This window comes from Mesoplodon mirus, assembly GCF_964341445.2.
Source record: "Mesoplodon mirus genome assembly, chromosome: 1".
NCBI classification, from domain to species: Eukaryota; Metazoa; Chordata; class Mammalia; order Artiodactyla; family Ziphiidae; genus Mesoplodon; species Mesoplodon mirus.
This window is the reverse complement of record NC_138976.1, coordinates 40,347,023-40,364,675: the sequence shown is the minus strand read 5'-3', so window position 1 is coordinate 40,364,675 and position 17,653 is coordinate 40,347,023. Positions and strand designations below refer to the sequence as shown.

Below are 17,653 nucleotides of genomic sequence, written 5' to 3'. Positions count from 1 at the left end.
TGAAAGCAATCAAAAGGTACAGACGTCCAGTTATAGGATAAATAAGTACCAGGAAAACACAGGGAATATATCCAATAATTTATAATAACTATAAATGGAGTATAACTTCTAAAAATTGCAAATCACTATGTTGTACACCTGAAACTTACAGAATATTGTACATCAACTATACTTCAAAAAAAAGTTACAAAAAAAGATAAATAAGTCCTAGGAGTGTAATGTACAACATAATATAATTAACGCTGTTATATGTTATATATGAAAGTTAAGAAAGTAAATCCTAAGATTTCTCATCACAAGAAAGAGATTTTTTTCCATTTTTTTAAAATTTTGTATCCATATGAGATGATGGATATTCACTAAACTTACTGTGATAATCATTTCATGATGTATGTAAGTCAAATAATTATGCTCTACACCTTAAACTTACAGAGCTGTTATGTCAATTATATCTCAATAAAACTGGAAGGGGAAAAAAAAAAAGACTCGAATGTAAGACCTGAAACCATAAAATTCCTAGAAGAAAACATAGGCAGTAACTTCACTGACATTGGTCTTAGTGATTTTTTTGTGGATTAGACTCCAAAAGCAAGTGAACCAAAAGCAAAAATAAACAATAGTGCTATATCAAACTAAAAGTTTTCCCATAGTGAAGCTTCCCCATCATCAAAACGAAAAGGTAACCTACTGATTGGAAGATATCTGTAAATCATATATCCAGTAAGGAGTTAATATCCAAAATATATAACCTCATACAACTCAACATCAAAAAAACAAACAACCCAACTAAAAAATGGGCAGAGGTCCTGAACAGATACTTTTCCAAAGAAGACATACAGATGGCCAAGGGTTCATGAATTGCTTGACATGACTAATCATCAGGGCAAATCACAGCCAAATTACAGCCAAATCACAGCAAATCACAACCATAATTATGTATCATCTCATACCCGTCAGGATGGCTATTATTTAAAAAAAAAAAAAAAACAAGAATAACAAGTGTTGATGAGGATTCAGAGAAAAGGAAACCCTTGTGCACTGTTAGTGGGAATGTAAATTGATGCAGCCACTATGAAAAACACTATGGAGACTACCATATGTTCCAAGAGTTCCACTTCTGGGTATTTAACTGAAGAAAACAAAAACACTAACTTAAAAAGATATATACACTCCTATGTTCACTGCAGCATTATTTACAGTAGCCAAGATATGGAAACAACTTAAGTGTCCACTGATAGATGTATGAATAGAGAGTATGTGGTACATATATACGGTGGAATATTATTCAGCCATAAAAAAGAATGGAATCTTGCCATTTGCGACAACATAGATGGACCTTGAGGACATTATGCTAAGTGAAATAAGTCAGACAGAGAAAGGCAAATACTGTTTGGTCTCACTGACATCTGAACTTATTGATACAGAGATGAGATTGGTGGCTGCCACAGTGGGGGAGCAGGGGACTGTAACAGGCCAAATAGGTGAATGAAGTCAAAAGGTATAAGCTTCCAGTTATATAATAAATAAGTCATGGGAATATAATGTACAGCATGATGACTATAGTTAGTAATACTGTACTGCATATTTGAAAGTTGCTACGAGAACAGATCTAAAGTTCTCATCACAAGAAAATTAAAATTCTGTAACTATGTATGGTGATGAATATTAACCAGACTTATTGTGATGATCATTTAGCAATATATACAGATATTGAATTATTATGTTGTATACCTGAAACTAATATATGTCATTATACCTCAATTAAAAAATGAAAAGTTCACATATACTTTGATTTGGCAATCCAATTTCTAGAAATATACACTACAATTATAGTTACACATGTGCAAAATGACATGTATGCAAATATTTCTGGTAGCATTGTTTGCAACAACAAAAAAATCTAAATCCATTGTGTTGCATTTACAGACTGAATAAAATGTAACTATTTAAAAGAATGGGGCAACATTCTGTGTACTATTAGGAGAGACTGCCAAGGGATATTATTAAGGAAATCCATCCTCATTATTCACTAATTCTGCATTTGTGAATTCATCTACTCAGTATAATCTTCCTGTAACCCCAAAATCAATATCCATTGAACTTTTGTGTTCATTTACGGATATACACAGAACAGCAAAAAATCTGCGTCATCCTGTACACTCATTCTTAGCTGACTGAGGTCCAACAACATGTCTCTCTGCCTTCTTGTTCACTGCTCATACTATAAACAAATGTTACTTTGGGGTCTGTTTAGTATCATATTTTTCACATTTTTATGCTTTTTGTGGGTGATTTTGCTGTTTAAAATGGCCCCCAAGCATAGTGTTCAAGTGCTAACTAATATTACTAAACACAAGAAGGCTTTGATGCACCTTATGGAGAAAACATGTGCCTTATAGTTACAGTGGCAAGCTCTGTGGAAGGCAACTTGTTCATTGTTTAATAGGTTTTTATACTTTGGGGAATTTTATATCACTTGCATGTACTACTAAATCAAAAGATACATAATTTTATAAAAGAAAAAAAAAGAAACTGGAAAATCCTGAGACAGGGCAGACTTCATGATTGATCTACCTCCATCCTATTTCCCTCATGATAGCAAAATAGCTCAGTCATTACAGGAGTCCCATTACACACCATACCACCCAAAAAGAGAGTATAGATGAGATGCTGTTGCAGCATCCCCCCAAGTAAAAGACCTCAGATGTTTTCAGACTGTACTTGTTTAAGCTTATGTCCATCCCTAAGCAATGACTGTGATCATGCAAATTTTATTGCCTATTTTAAGGCAGATTGTTTTAAGCCAATCAGAGTCTACCACAGGAGCTAGAAGTGAAATGTGTGTTCCCTGAAGTCTATATAATGGTGCCTTCTGAAAGAAAATCCAGGCCCGGTAAGGAAGGAGAAAAGCAAGAACGGATGCTGGGTAGGCACCCAGCAAGGTCAACAATCCTGAAGAAGCAGGCTAAGAGTTGTGGAAATAAAGCATACACACATAAGACAACAGTATAAATTACAGTGAATAAGGACCAGAAATGATCATCAAGCAATCAGGGCTTGGTAAGGAAATCTATGGATACAGCACATAAATGTACAAACAAAATCAGAGAAATGGAGTTAGGATAGGATTAAGTACAAGGAGGACTTATAATGTGATTGCTCTAAATAAACAACAACAACAAAAAAGGAACCAGCCCCAGGAGGATGTTGGAAGTCATTAAGGTAAATAAATAGCACATCCAAATTCCTATGAAAGAAGCAAATTAGTTTAGCAGTTCTGCACCTTCAAACCTGACCAGGTAAGGGATCATAGAGCCAAACTCAAATTCTTAAATAATGCCTGACCTGAATAATTGTGTGTATGTGAAAAACAGCAGTCTCAAACTGTCTTATTGGTAGTTACCAGAGTATCAGACCCCAGATCTCAGATTATGCTAAAATAGATTAAATTTACACAAAATGTTTATATAACATATATATTCTGTATTACAAAATCAGTGTTGGGCCTCTAAAGGAAAATGAAAAAACAACAGTCCTAAAAATCTGAAAAATGAAAACCATGGGGTAAAAGGTAATAAGAAGTATAGCCAGACAGATGTAAAGTCATGCTATCTGGGGGTCCTACCCACTGGATGCCATTAACACTGACCACAGCACCAATTCCCTTCCTCTTCCCCTTCCCTCTTACCCCCAACCCCACTTCCCTTGGTACCTGTACTATTTCTAATTTTTGGAGGCCTGAAAGAAGCAAAGGAAATACAAAGCCCAATTCATCACTATACTTTTGTACAGTGACATACATAAATCGTATTCTCACCAAAACCTACCTTTTGTGATATGGAAGTGGTAATAACCCTAAGGTTTTACTTTCACAGTTCAAGAAAATGAATAGGCTAAATACTCTCACCACTCACTATCTCTTGAGAAGGTTGGAAGCAAAGATAATGGATCAATCTGGGTCCCATCAGGAGAGAGAAATCACACAGTAATTTGAAAAAAGAAAATCAAATATAAACAATTAGTCACTATAACAGGAGATTGGAGTAACCAGGGATTAGCTAGTCAAAAGTAAAAAAAAAAAACCAAAAAACTAAATAATATAGGAATAGCAGATATAAAGAGGACCCACTACCTTCTAGTGCTAGAATTCAGCACCCAAGGAAGAGCACCCCCTTTGACCTTACCCACCATGCATGCAGTAAGATCTAGATCTTGTTGGAGAGGGCACAGCCATGGCTCACTGAATGACAGTGAAGTGTCTATGGGTGCTGTGCCGGTAGAACTTGCTGGAAATCCACCTTTTGTAACTTGCCAGATACCTACCCTCTAGGGTGCCACGGTCACAAGGAGGTGTCTCACCAGAGGCACTCTGTTACAAAATCACCTGAGGGGAATGATGGGGTAAGTTGCTGGCAACTGGGTGCTGCTGGCCATAGTGCACAATAGGACGGGGCACTAAAAAAGCCACACATGCCCAGGAGCCTGCCAGAGGAGCCACAAGTCCAAGGAGCTGGGCAGTGGGGGAGCCGTGCTCTGGAGGAACCACTCAAACTACAGGAGCTGGGCACTGGGGAAGCCATGCGGGCTGCAGGAGCTAAAAGTACTTGTCCTGACAGTACGTAAAATATCACACTGGTCTACTACTTGAACAACATTATGCTGATTGCATCTGATGAACAGGAAATAACAAGTACTCTAGATGCCTTATTAACACATATGCCAATAAGTGGGTGAGAGATAAACCCCACAAAAATTCATGGGTCCCCCACCTCAGTGAAATAAATGGGTTTAATAGTTTGAAGCAGAAGTTAGCAAACTTCTTCTATAAATATCCACATAGTAAATATTTTAGGCTTTAGGGATTCTGTCACATATTCTTTTGGGGTTTTTTTTCAAACACTTAAAAATATAAAACACATTCTTAGCTCACAGGTCACACAAAAACAGGTAGCAGGCCGAATCAGACCCACAGGCCATAGTTTGCTGATTCTTGATCTGGAGCATGTCGAGGTATCCTCTACAAGGTGAAATATAAGTTTCTCTACCTTGCACCACCTACCAAGAAAAGAATCACAATGGTGGGGTAATTTTTTTGAATTTTGGAGGCACAATATCACATTCACATGTATTATTTTGACCCGTCTATAGAGTCAAGGGTAAGCTGCCTGCTTTGAATGGGATCAGAGCAAGAGAAGGCTCTGAAGCTAGATCCTTCAAGAATAAAGATCTGCTCATTTACCAGGCAAAAACCCCCAACCATCTAAGGCTCTGGCTGAGGGCAAAGGAAATAGGGAATAAGTTGTGGAAAGAAGTCACAGATATCAATTATAGCCCTGTGGTCAACTAGAGGAACAAGGATTGTAAGTACTTTTGCATATTTTCTATTTGCTTATTATGTGTGTGTGTGTGTGTGTGTATACACACTCACAGGTACACATATGTAAGCAAATTTCCTTCTCTTTCCTTCCCATTTTTATCTTATGTACAAGTTTTTAGAAGTTAGCTTTACGATTTTGTCTTTAAGCAACAGAATATTCAGTGGGACTACTGCTGATTTTGAAAAGTAATATAGTAAGCAATTAATACAATGACTCTTGGGATTGTGCATTTGCTCATTTGGGAAAAGAGTAAAATTTGTTCACTTGTTAAGGATAGCTTTACCTTGTTGGGGAGAAATACAGTTGTTTTGTTGTTATACAGCCAAAACAACAGGCCTTAATAAATTTTAAAAGCACATGTTCTGGGGGACTTCCTTGGTGGTCCAGTGGCTAAGACTCTACACTCCCAGTGCAGGGGGCCCAGGTTCAAACGCCAGTCAGGGAACTAGATCTCACATGCCACAACTAAGAGGTTCACATGCCTCAACTAAAAGCCGGCGCAGCCGAATAAATAAATAAATAAATAAATACTTTAAAAAAAAAAGCACATGTTCTGACCACAATGGACTTAAATTTAGAAATCAATAACAAAAAATGTATGAAATCCTAAAATATTTGGAAATTAGGCTCACACTTCTAAATAACCAATGGGTCAAAAAAAGAAATCACAAAGGAAATTAGAAAATATCTTGAACTGAGGACAAAAACACAGCATATCAAAATTTGGGGGATGCAGCCTAAGCAGTGCTTAAAGAGAAACTTGTAACTGAACAGGTGTATTAGAAAAAAATAAAGGTCTCAAATCAATAACTTAAGCTTCTACCTTAAGAAACTAGAAAAAGAACATCAAACTAAACCTAAAGCAAGCAGAAGGAAAGAAATAATAAAGATCAGAGTGGAAATCAATGAAATAGAACACAGAAAAACAAAGGGTAAAATCAATGAAACAAAAAGTTGGTTCTTTTTGGATTTGAAAAGATCAAAACCAATAAACCTTTAGCTTCACCAGCAGTCCCCAACCTTTCTGGCACCAGGGACCAGTTTTGTGGAAGACAATTTTTCCACAGGGTGGGGGGGGGGGGTGGTTTCAGGATGATTCAAGCACATTACATTTATTGTGCACTTTATTTCTATTATTATTACATTATAATATATAATGAAATAATTATACAACTCACCATAATGCAGGATCAGTGGGAGCCCTGAGCTTCTTTTCACTTGCCACTCCCTGATAGTGTTTTAATATGTCTGCAAGCCATTGATTTATTATGGTCTCTGTGCAGTCAAACCTCTCTGCTGCTGATAATCTGTATTTGCAGCCACTCCCCAGTGCTAGCATCACTGCCTCAGCTCCACCTCAGATCATCAGGCATCAGATTCTCATAAGGAGCGCAGCCTAGATCCCACACATGCGCAGCTCACAGTAGGGTTTGCACTCCTATGAGAATCTAGTGCCACTGCTGATCTGACAGGAGGCGGAGCTCAGGTGGTAATGCAAGCGATGGGGAGCGGCTGTAAATACAGATGAAGCTTCACTCTCATGTCCGCTGCTCACCTTCTGCTGTGTGGCCCAGTTCCTAACAGAACACAGACCGTTACTGTGCGTCGGGCACACAAAGTTGCATTTGGTAACAAAAGATTAAATGTTTTCCCCCTAAGATCAGGAACAAGAATGTCCACTCTCCTCACTTCTGTTCAGCAATGTATTGGAGATTCTAGGGGGAAAAAAAAAAACCTAAAGGCATCCAGATACAAAGAAGTAAAATTGTCTATATTCACAGTGACATGATACTGTATGTAGAAAATTCTAAGGAATTCCTAAAAAATCTGCTTACAGTAATAATCAAATAAGGTTGCAGGATACAAGATAAATATAAAAAAATCAATTGTATTTTTACATACTGGCAATGAACAATCCAAAAATGAAATCTGAAAAATAATTTTACTCACAATAGCACAAAAAAATGAAATACTTCAAAATAAAGTCAACAAAAGAAGGGCAAGACTTGTACACTGAAAATCACAAAACATTGCTAAGAGAAATTAAATATCTTAAACAGAAAGACATTCCATGTTCATGTTAAGATGGCAATGGCAATTCTCCCCCAAACAGATCTACAGATTCTATGCAATTTCTATCAGAATCCATCACAGTAGGCTTTTTGGAAAAAATGACAAGCTGATGCTAAAATTTATATGGAAATGTAAGGAAACCAGAATAGCCAAAACAATTTTGAAAAAGAAGAAAAACATCAGAAGACTTATACTACCCAATTTCAAAATTTACTACAAAGATACCATATAATAAAGACAGTGTGGTGCTGGCGTAATAAGAGGCATAAAGATCACTCAAACAGAAATGAGAGTCTGGAAATAATTTATGGTCACTTGATTTTTTTTTTTTTTTTTTTTTTTTTGCAGTACACGGGCCTCTCACTGCTGTGGCCTCTCCTGTTGCAGAGCACAGGCTCCGGACACGCAGGCTCAGTGGCCATGGCTCACGGGCCCAGCCGCTCCACGGCATGTGGGATCTTCCCGGACCGGGGCATGAACCCATGTCCCCTGCATCAGCAGGCGGACTCCCAACCACTGCGCCACCAGGGAAGCCCTGGTCACTTGATTTTTAACAAAGGTGCCAAGGCAATTAAATGGGGAAAGGTCCTTTTTTTTCCTGAACACATAGTGCTAGAACAACTGGATATTCATGTACAAAAAAAGATGAATTTGAACTCATACCTCATACCATACACAAAAGTTAACAGGAAATGATCATATACCTAAAGAATGATCAAAAAAAAAAACTGATAAACTGGACTTCCTCAAAGTAAAAACTTTTGTATTTCAAAAGATACCATGGAGAAAATGAAAAGACAGATAACAGGCTGGGTAAAAAAAATTACTTACCAAAATAACTTATAAAACATATATCTGATAATGGACTTGTACTCAGAATATACAAAGAATGCCTACAGCCCAGTAAGAAGGCAAACCCAGTCCAAAAAATGGACAAAAGATTTCAGTAGACATTTCAAAGACAACATAGCAACAGTTAATAAGAACATGAAAATATGTTCAACATCATTAGCCAATGGGGAAATGCAAATTAAAACCAATATGAGATACTACTTCACAGTAAGATGGCTATAAAAAAGACACAATAACAAGTGAAGATATAGAAAAATTGAAACCCTCATACACTGCTTGTGGGAATTTGATATGGTACAGCCATACTGGAAAACAGTTTGGCAATTTCTTAAAAAGTTAAAACATGAACTTACTATACAACCCAGTAATTCCTTCATAGGTATCTGTCCAAGAAAAATGAAAACGTATGTCCACACAAAGACTTGCACAAAATGCTCACAGCAGCATTATTCATAATAGCCAAAAAGTAAAAACAACTGAAATGTCCATCAACTGATGAATGGATAAACAAAATGTGGTATAATCATACAAATTACTGATACATGCTACAACATGGATGAATCTCAAAAACTTTATACTAAATGAAGCCAAGCACAAGACAGCACTTATTCTATACATCCATTTATATGAAATGTCCAGAAAGAGTTAATCAATAGAGACAGAAAGCAAATCAATGGTTGCCTGAAGCTGAAAGCCAGCGCCAGGTTTGAGTACAAAACTCGCATGGGCAAACTTGTTAAGGTGATGCAAAACTTCTAAAACTGAATTGTGGTGATCACTGCACAATCCCCAAAATTTACTAAATTTACTAAAAATCACTTAATTATTTAGAAAATGAGGATATAGTTTCCAAAAGGTGATTTCCATATGAACTCTACCTTCCTGTAACTAGAGAAAGGTACCAGGAAGATTATAGATGTTCCCATATTAGAGATCTTAACAGAGATCTACACATGCAGCAGAGTTTATGAAGAGCGTAAGAGAATGGACCAGATAACTTTGCAAAGTCTCTTCCAAAATCAGTCCAAAAAAAAAAAAAGTCTGATATTTAGTAGAAAATTAAAATGCTCAAGATTTGCCCTGTTATCTAACTTTTCTGATGAAATTTTAAAAGTTTTTCCTTCTCTACTTCTACTGCATTTTATTAAAACACTGCGAAGTCAGTGCACTTCCCCTATAAGTGTTCTTTCATATTAAAAATCAGTCATTCAAGACCTATGAACAAAAACAGAGAATGTACATACCCCAGCCTAAAATAAAATTTAATAAATCCATTTAAGGGAGGGGGATCAAGATGGCGGAGTAAGAGGACATGGAGCTCACATCTACATGTGGAATAATTCTCAAGGAAAACTAACTGGAAACTGGCAGAAGAAATCCTATTACATCAAGGCTGTAATAAAGATACGTACATAATTGGGCAGGACCGAAAGAAAAGCATCAGTTGGACCTGTGCCCCTAGGATGGGACTAAGAGGGAAAGGGAGATGGCATGGGCAGGCACTTACCCTGGGGAGTGAGTGGGACCTATGCGGAGGAGACAAACCCGCTTGGCTGACTGGAGAACTGTTGGGACAGACAGAAAGACTGGAGAAGCCAAGACTCCACTAGTAAGAGGTACATGGGTGCTGACTCACCACCAGACAGGGAGGAGAGAGGTCTGCCCTAGTGGCTGCTTCCTTGCCACACTCCCCAATCTACACCAATCCCATGCTTGGCATGGGATCTAGGGTAGCCAGGACCTGGGGAAAGACTCGATCTAGGGACACAGAGGAGACATGGGGGCCTAAGGTGTGGTCCAGGTGAGGCAGCAGTGGCCACTGTTGATGCAAACAGCACCACAGAAGCAGCCCAGATTTCCGAAAGTAGCGCAACTGCTTCCCCCAACCACCAAACCATGCTCCCCAGTCCCAGCTCAGTGAATGCTCCAGCCCTGCCCACTCCACGCCACACAACAACCTAGCACTAGATCTGGGACAACCACAGCAGGGGAAAAGACACACCTTGAGCTGCGTCTGAGCAGAGCTGCAGATGCCTACAAAGGCAGAACATCAGGTCTTTGTAAGCACACAAGTCCCATTTGCTACAGTACTCCCCTCCTTTGAGGCAAAGGCCCCAGTGCAGGGAGAAGGAAAAACACACACTTAAAGGAAACAGAGCCAGCTTCAGTCCGACATTCAGGGCATCCTCTTCAGCAACCTGGGAGCAGAACCTGCCCCTTACAGGGTGGCTACAGCCACTGAGCAGAGAGCAAGTACTGCCTTACACCCTGCACAGACTCTAGCTCCCCAATCATCAGCCACACCCCCTACCAAAGTGATAGCAGCCAGCACACTCTGAGGAAAAACATGACTGGCATCCACATCAAATTCAGCCCTAACACCAAAGGCACTGGGCACACGCAGTCTACACAGGGATGTTCCCACATAAGAACACTCCTTCAAGACCACAAGATGTAACTGTTTCACCTAAATAGAAACAGAGGAAGTTACATAAGATAAAAAGGCACAGAAACTACCCTCAGTTGAAAGAGCAAGAGAAAACCCCTGAAAAAATAAATAATGAAACAGAGATAATCAGCCTACCAGACAATAAATTCAAAACATTGGTAATAAAAATGCTAACTGAATTAGGGAAGAGAATTGATCTCAGCACAGATCATCTTAACAAGAAACTAGAAAATATAAAGAAGACCCTATCAAAAACAGTTCAACTTCTGAGATTAAAAAGCACTCTAGAAGCAATGGATAGCAGACCAAATGACACAGAAAAACACGTAGTGATCTGGAAGATGAAAATAATAGAAATCACCCAATCAGAACAGCAAACAGAAAGACAAATGTAGACCTTTTAGAATATGTTTGAATTTAAATGACTATCAGTTTAAAGCAAGTAGATATAATTAAGGGTCAACATATATGAACCCCATGGTAACCACAAATCGAAAACCTATGATAGATACACAAAAACCAAAAAGAAAGGAACCCAAGCATAGGAGAAAAGAAAATCATCAAACCACAATGGGAGAAAGAAAAAAGAAGAAGAAATGAACAAGGAAGAACTACAAAAAACAAACAAACAAAAACAAAAAACTGGTAAACAAGGAATAAAGTGGCAATAAGTACATATCTATCAATAATTACTTTAATGTCAATTGGACTAAATGCTCCAATCAAATGACATAAGGTGGCTGACTGGATAAAAAAACAAGACCCATCGATAAGCTGCTTACAAGAGACTCACTTCAGAGTCACACATAGACTGAAAGTAAGGGGATGGAAAAAGATATTTTATACAAACAGAAACAACAAGAAAGTGGGGGTAGCAATACTCATATCAGACAAAATACTAGACTTTAAAACAAAGGCTATAATGAAGGACAAAGAAGGGCATTATATAACCCTCCTACACTGTTGGTGGGAATGTAAATTGGTACAGCTACTACGGAGAACAGTATGGAGGCTCCTTAAAAAACTAAAAATAGAGCTACCATATGACCCAGCAATCCCACTCCTGGGCATATATCCAGAGAAAACCATAATTTGAAAGGATGCATGCACACTGATGTTCACTGCAGCACTATTTACAACAGCCAGGACATGGAAGCAACCTAAATGTCCATTGATAGAGGAATGGATAAAGAAGATGTGGTGCATATATACAATGGAATATTACTCAGCCATTAAAAAGGGACGAGGGACTTCCCTGGTGGTCCAGTGGTTAAGACTCCGCGCTCCCAATGCAGGGGGCCCGGGTTCGATCCCTGGTCAGGGAACTAGATCCCACATGCCGCAACTAAGAGCCCCCATGCCACAACTAAAAGATTCTCCATGCCACAAATAAAGACTCCACGTGCTGCAACAAAGATCGCACACGCGGCAATGAAGATCCTGCGTGCCATGACTAAGACCTGGCACAGCCAAATAAATAAATAAATAATAAAATAAATAAAAAGGAACGAAATAATGCCATTTGCAGAGATATGGATGGACCCAGATATTGTCATACAGAGTGAAGTCAGTCAGAAAGAGAAAGACAAATATTGTATAATATTGCTTATATGTGGAACCTAGAAAAATGGTTCAGATGAACTTATTTGCAAAGCAGAAATAGAGTCATGGATTAGAAAATAAACTTATGGTAACCAAGGGGGGACGAGGGGGTGGGATGAACTGGGAGAATGGGATTGACATATACATACTACTATTTATAAAATAGATAACTAATGAGAACCTACTGTATAGCACAGGGAACTCTACTCAGTGCTCTGTGGTGACCTAAATGGGAAGGAAACCTGAAAGAGTGGATATATGTATATGTATAACTGATTCACTTTGCTGTACACTTTGCTTTACAACATTGTAAAGCAACTATACTACAATAAAATAATTTTTTTAAAGGGGCATTATATAATGATAAAGGGACCAGTACAAGAAGAGGATATTATACTTGTTAACATACAAGCACCCAATACAGGAACACCTAAACAATCAAGTTTTATTTATTCCAGGGTCACAAGGATGGCTCAACATACACAAATCAGTCAATATGATACACCACATTAACAAAAGAAAAGACAAAAACCAAATGATCATCTCAATAGATGCTGAAAAAGCATTTGACAAAATTCAACATCCATTCATGATAAAAACCCTCATCAAAGTGAGTATGGAGGGAACATATCTCAACATAATAAAGGACATTTACAACAAATCCACAGCCAACATAATACTCAACAGTGAAAAGGTGAAACCCTTCCTGCTAAATTCAGAAATAAGACAAAGATGCCCACTCTCGTCACTTCTATTGGAAGTCCTAGCCACAGCAATAAGACAAGAAAAAGAAATAAAAGGTATCTAAATTAGAAGGAAAGAGGTAAAACTGTCTCTATTTGCAGATGACATGATACTCTATATAAAGAGCCCTAAAGTTTCCACTGAAAACTATTAGAATAAATGAAACCAGCAAGATTGCAGGATACAAGATACAGGTTTAATCCTCCCAGACTTCAGACTATACTACAAAGCTACAGTAATGAAAACAGCATGGTATTGTCACAAAAACAGACACATGATCAATGGAACAGAATACAGAGCCCAAGCACCAATGGTCAATTACTCTATGACAAAGGAGGCAAGAATATACAATAGAGAAAAAGCAGTGTCTTCAACAAGTGGTGCTGGAAAAACTGGACAGCCATAGGTAAAACAATGAGATTAGAATATTCCCTCACACAATATACAAAAATAAACTCAAAATGGTTTAAAGACCTAAATGTAAGACCTGAAACCATAAAACTCCTAAAAGAGAACATAGGTGGAACATTTTTACATAAGTTGTAACAATATTTTCTTGGATCAGTCTTCTAGGGCAATTAAATAAAAGCAAAAATAAACAAATGGGGCCTAATTAAACTTTAAAGCTGTTGCACTGCAAAGGAAACCATCAACAAAATAAAAACACAACCTACAGAATGGGAGAAAATACTTGCAAATGATGCAACCGACAAGGGGTTAATATCCAAAATGTACAAAGAGCTCTTACCACTCAGCATCAAAAACCAAACAACCTGGGCTTCCCTGGTGGCGCAGTGGTTAAGAATCCTCCTGCCAATGCAGGGGACACGAGTTCAAGCCCACTTTCTTTCCAGGAAGATCCCACATGCCACAGAGCAACTAAGCCTGTGTGCCACAACTACTGAGCCTATGCTCTAGAGCCCACTAGCCACAACCACTGAAGCCCGCACGCCTAGAGCCTGTGCTCCGCAACAAAAGAAGCCACCACAATGAGAAGCCCACTCACCACAACGAAGAGTAGCCCCCACTCACGGCAACTAGAGAAAGCCCGCGCGCAGCAACAAAGACCCAATGCAGCCAAAAGTAAATAAATTAAATTAATTAATTAAAAAAAAAAAAAACAACCGAACAACCCAATCAAAATATGGACAGAAGACCTGAATAGACATCTTTCTGAAGAAGACATACAGATGGCTAACAGGCACATGAAAAAATGCTCAACATTGCTAATTATTAGAAAAATGCAAATCAAAACCACAATGAGGTATCACCTCACACCTGTCAGAATAGTTATCATCAAAAAGTCTACAAATAACAAATGTTGCCAGGGATGTAGAGAAAAGGGAACCCTCCTACACTGTTGGTAGGAATGTAAATTGGTGTAACCACTATGAAAAACAGTATGGAGACTCCTTAAAAAGCTAAAAATAGAACTACCATGTGATCCACTCCTGTGTACGGTCTCTGGAAAAAATGAAAACACTAATTCGAAAAGATAAATCCACCCCAATGTTCACAGAAGCACTATTTACAATAGCCGAGATATGAAAGCAACCCAAGTGCCCATTAACAGATGACTGGATTAAGATGTGTAGTATATATATGCAATATGTTAGCCATAAAAAAGAATGAAATACTTCCATTTGCAGCAATATGGATGGACTTAGAGAATATTATGCTTAGTGAAATAAGTGAAACAGAGAAAGACAAATACTGTGTAGTATCACTTGTACATGGAATCTAAAAAATAATACAAATGAAGGTATATGCAATAACAGAAACATGCACAGATGTAGAAAACAAACTCGTGGTTACCAAAGGGGAAAGGAAAGTGGGGGAGGGCCAAACTAGGGGTACGGGATTAACAGATACAAACTACTATATATAAAATAGATAAGCAACAAGGATACACTGTATAGCACGTGGGATTATACCCATTATCTTGTAATAACCTATAATGGAGTATAATCTGCAAAAATACTGTATCACTATGCTGTACGCCTGAAACTAACACAATATTGTAAATCGAGTATACTTCACTTAAAAAAATAATATTAATCCATTTGGTGCTGATTTCCAGCCTGACTTGAGGCTCCGCCACTACCAACCTGGAACTGCCACAGATGTGAGATTTCCTCAGCTGTCTCTGTGGCCTGGATAATCAATCCAACTTTCTATTGGCTAGGCTAGCCTCCCTGTACCTGGTTTTCATAAATACAAAATTTGTATAATTGTTACTGGAACTACTTGCTGAAATATGGAACTTGTTAAAAGTACCATTTATTTTAAAATGTACATGCACAGTTTCACATACAAGCAGCAGCACATCTTTCACATCCAGCCAATCAATCAAGTTAATGCTTCGTATTAGAGAACGGAACAAAAAATTCAGATATTCCACTACAGAGTTTGCCTTTCTTTTCTGGGGCCTTAGTAAACGTTTTCCACGAAATCAAGAGGTATATGACTAAATAATGAAAAGAATGAATTAAAATGTATAATATACCAAGGTATAATTAGCTCAACTCTAAAGAAGCAGGACCTAACTTTTACTCTGGGGGAAAGAGGCCTTTGATATAACTAGGAAAAGCAAATTCTTTTTTGATGCAGTCTTTCTTGTACACGTATATGAGTAATGTATATGAGGGCTTATTTCCCTGCGAATCTGGCACAGTACATTAGATTGAAACATCAATTTGATTTAAGCTTAATGGATAAAGTCACAATGAATATATTTTTATATAAGTTTATGTATAAATGACCCCAACACACAGTATGAATTCTATCATTTGTAACAACCTTTCCACCTCTCATGAGGGGAGTAATGAAAAAACTGTTCTGAGCTGCACATCACTAAAGGTGAGTGGCATCCAGAAAGAACTGAAGTTGGGTGGTCCAAAAGTGCCTGCTCATCTGATAAATAACTCAGTCACATCTCAGTTAAGACGCATTAAATGGGACACAGGTTAGAATGAAACCAGGAGCCCGGGAGCTTTCCAACAATTTTAGATTAGGACAAATGCAGAGGCACATACAGGTCTTTGCTGGAAAATTCCTTGGCCTTGGACATTCTGGTCCCAAATTTCTGATGTTTTAAAAACTCCAAATCTTTTCCCCCCTCCCGACTTTTCTAGCCCATGCAGCATGACCACAGAGGGTTCGTGGTTGTAAACGTAAAAAAATTCGAAAAAAGCAAGCTAAACAAACACACCCCACCCCACCCCACCCAAAAAAAAAACCTCTCAAAGGCTTTGGATGCTATTTGGCCTTTCATTCAAAAAAAGTGAGTTACTGGGAGATGATCGCCCACCAGAACCCTCCTCCCCTCACAGGATGAAAAGCCTGCAGAGTACGAGGGGTAACAGCCCGCCCCGGGCTCCTCTAGTTGGCCTCCCGCTCCCAGCGCCCTGAGGAAGGGGGGTGGTGCGGAGAGCATGCGGCCAGCTGTAAAGGGTGATGAATTTTAAAAGGCGAGCTTTTCACGTCTCCCACGGATCCAGGGCGAAGAAATTCACCTTTGCTCCTGTCCTTTTAAGAAGACATAGCTAACCTAGGCTCAATGAACAGAAAGAAGCAAAACGCTAACCCCCAGCTCCCACCGCTCTGGGGGACTCCCTTCCTTGCTACCCCTGTCGGCTCCACCCCCTGGGTCTGCTCCGCCCTCTAACCACGCCCCTCGCCCGAGGCCCCGCCCCTACGGCTGGCGCCATCCCATCCCCTACCCACTCTCCTCAGTCCCTACAGACAGCGAGAGCCCTGCTCACCCACCTAGAGGCGGGGAACGGGGAGAACGTTCTAGCGAGTCTCCCTCACCCCCACCCAACGCACACCCCCAGGCTGACGTGTCGGCCAGACCCCCGAAGGAGGCAACTGCCTTCGCTGTCGTTCTGCGGCCTCTCTTACCAGCTGGTCCGCGCCAGAGCTGTTTCAGCAGTTTGGGCAGTGACGGAAAGGCTGCCACCGCCCGGTTCTGTGGCTTGAAAATTTGACTTTGCCTCGTACTGGTTTTTTGTTTTGCTTTGACTTTTTTAGAACTTTCCCGCGGTCGCTCATCAATGGAGCCGCGCGCGCACGTATCCGCAGTGCACTCTGGGGCCTGGCCAGCGGCTCCGCGCCCCCGCGGCCTCGCGGGAAAATTCCGACGAATCTCTTGCTCGTGGGGCGGGGCGGGGCGGGGCGGGGCGGGACGGGGTAGGGGCCCCGGCTCAACCGGAAGTCGGTCTGGCGGGGCGGGTTCCCCGGCGAGGGGGCCTGCTGAGGCTGCCTTAGATGTCACCGGTCTCTGGTTGGTGTCGCTGGCCACAACTAGACCGCAGGAAGAACCTGGAGGGGAAAAACAAGGATTTTTTAATCGGTTGTTGCTCAGTTATTTCAAGATTCTGTTCAAAATGCAGAGAATTTTTAAAAGAAAAATTGGTTCTTTGTCAAGAAGGTAAAACCTCGAAAGAAGGCCTAGAATATGATTTTCTAAGTATGGTCACACACAAAAAAGGGATCTTTCTTGGGTTGATGCCCCTCACCACCACCAAAATCAGTTCTATACACTGATTGGGGT

General features: G+C 39.5%; 1 protein-coding gene across 5 annotated transcripts in view; it reads right to left on the bottom strand.

The window, feature by feature from the left end:
- FANCC (FA complementation group C) overlaps nt 1-17,213 on the bottom strand; it is a 287,705-nt gene extending 270,492 nt beyond the window's left edge. For all 5 annotated transcript variants that reach the window (XM_082621594.1, XM_082621597.1, XM_082621595.1 and 2 more), the window contains exon 1: nt 17,002-17,213. The gene's annotated coding sequence lies outside the window, so the exon portion shown is untranslated. The remainder of the gene's footprint in view (nt 1-17,001) is intronic.
- Nucleotides 17,214-17,653: the final 440 nt, after the last annotated feature.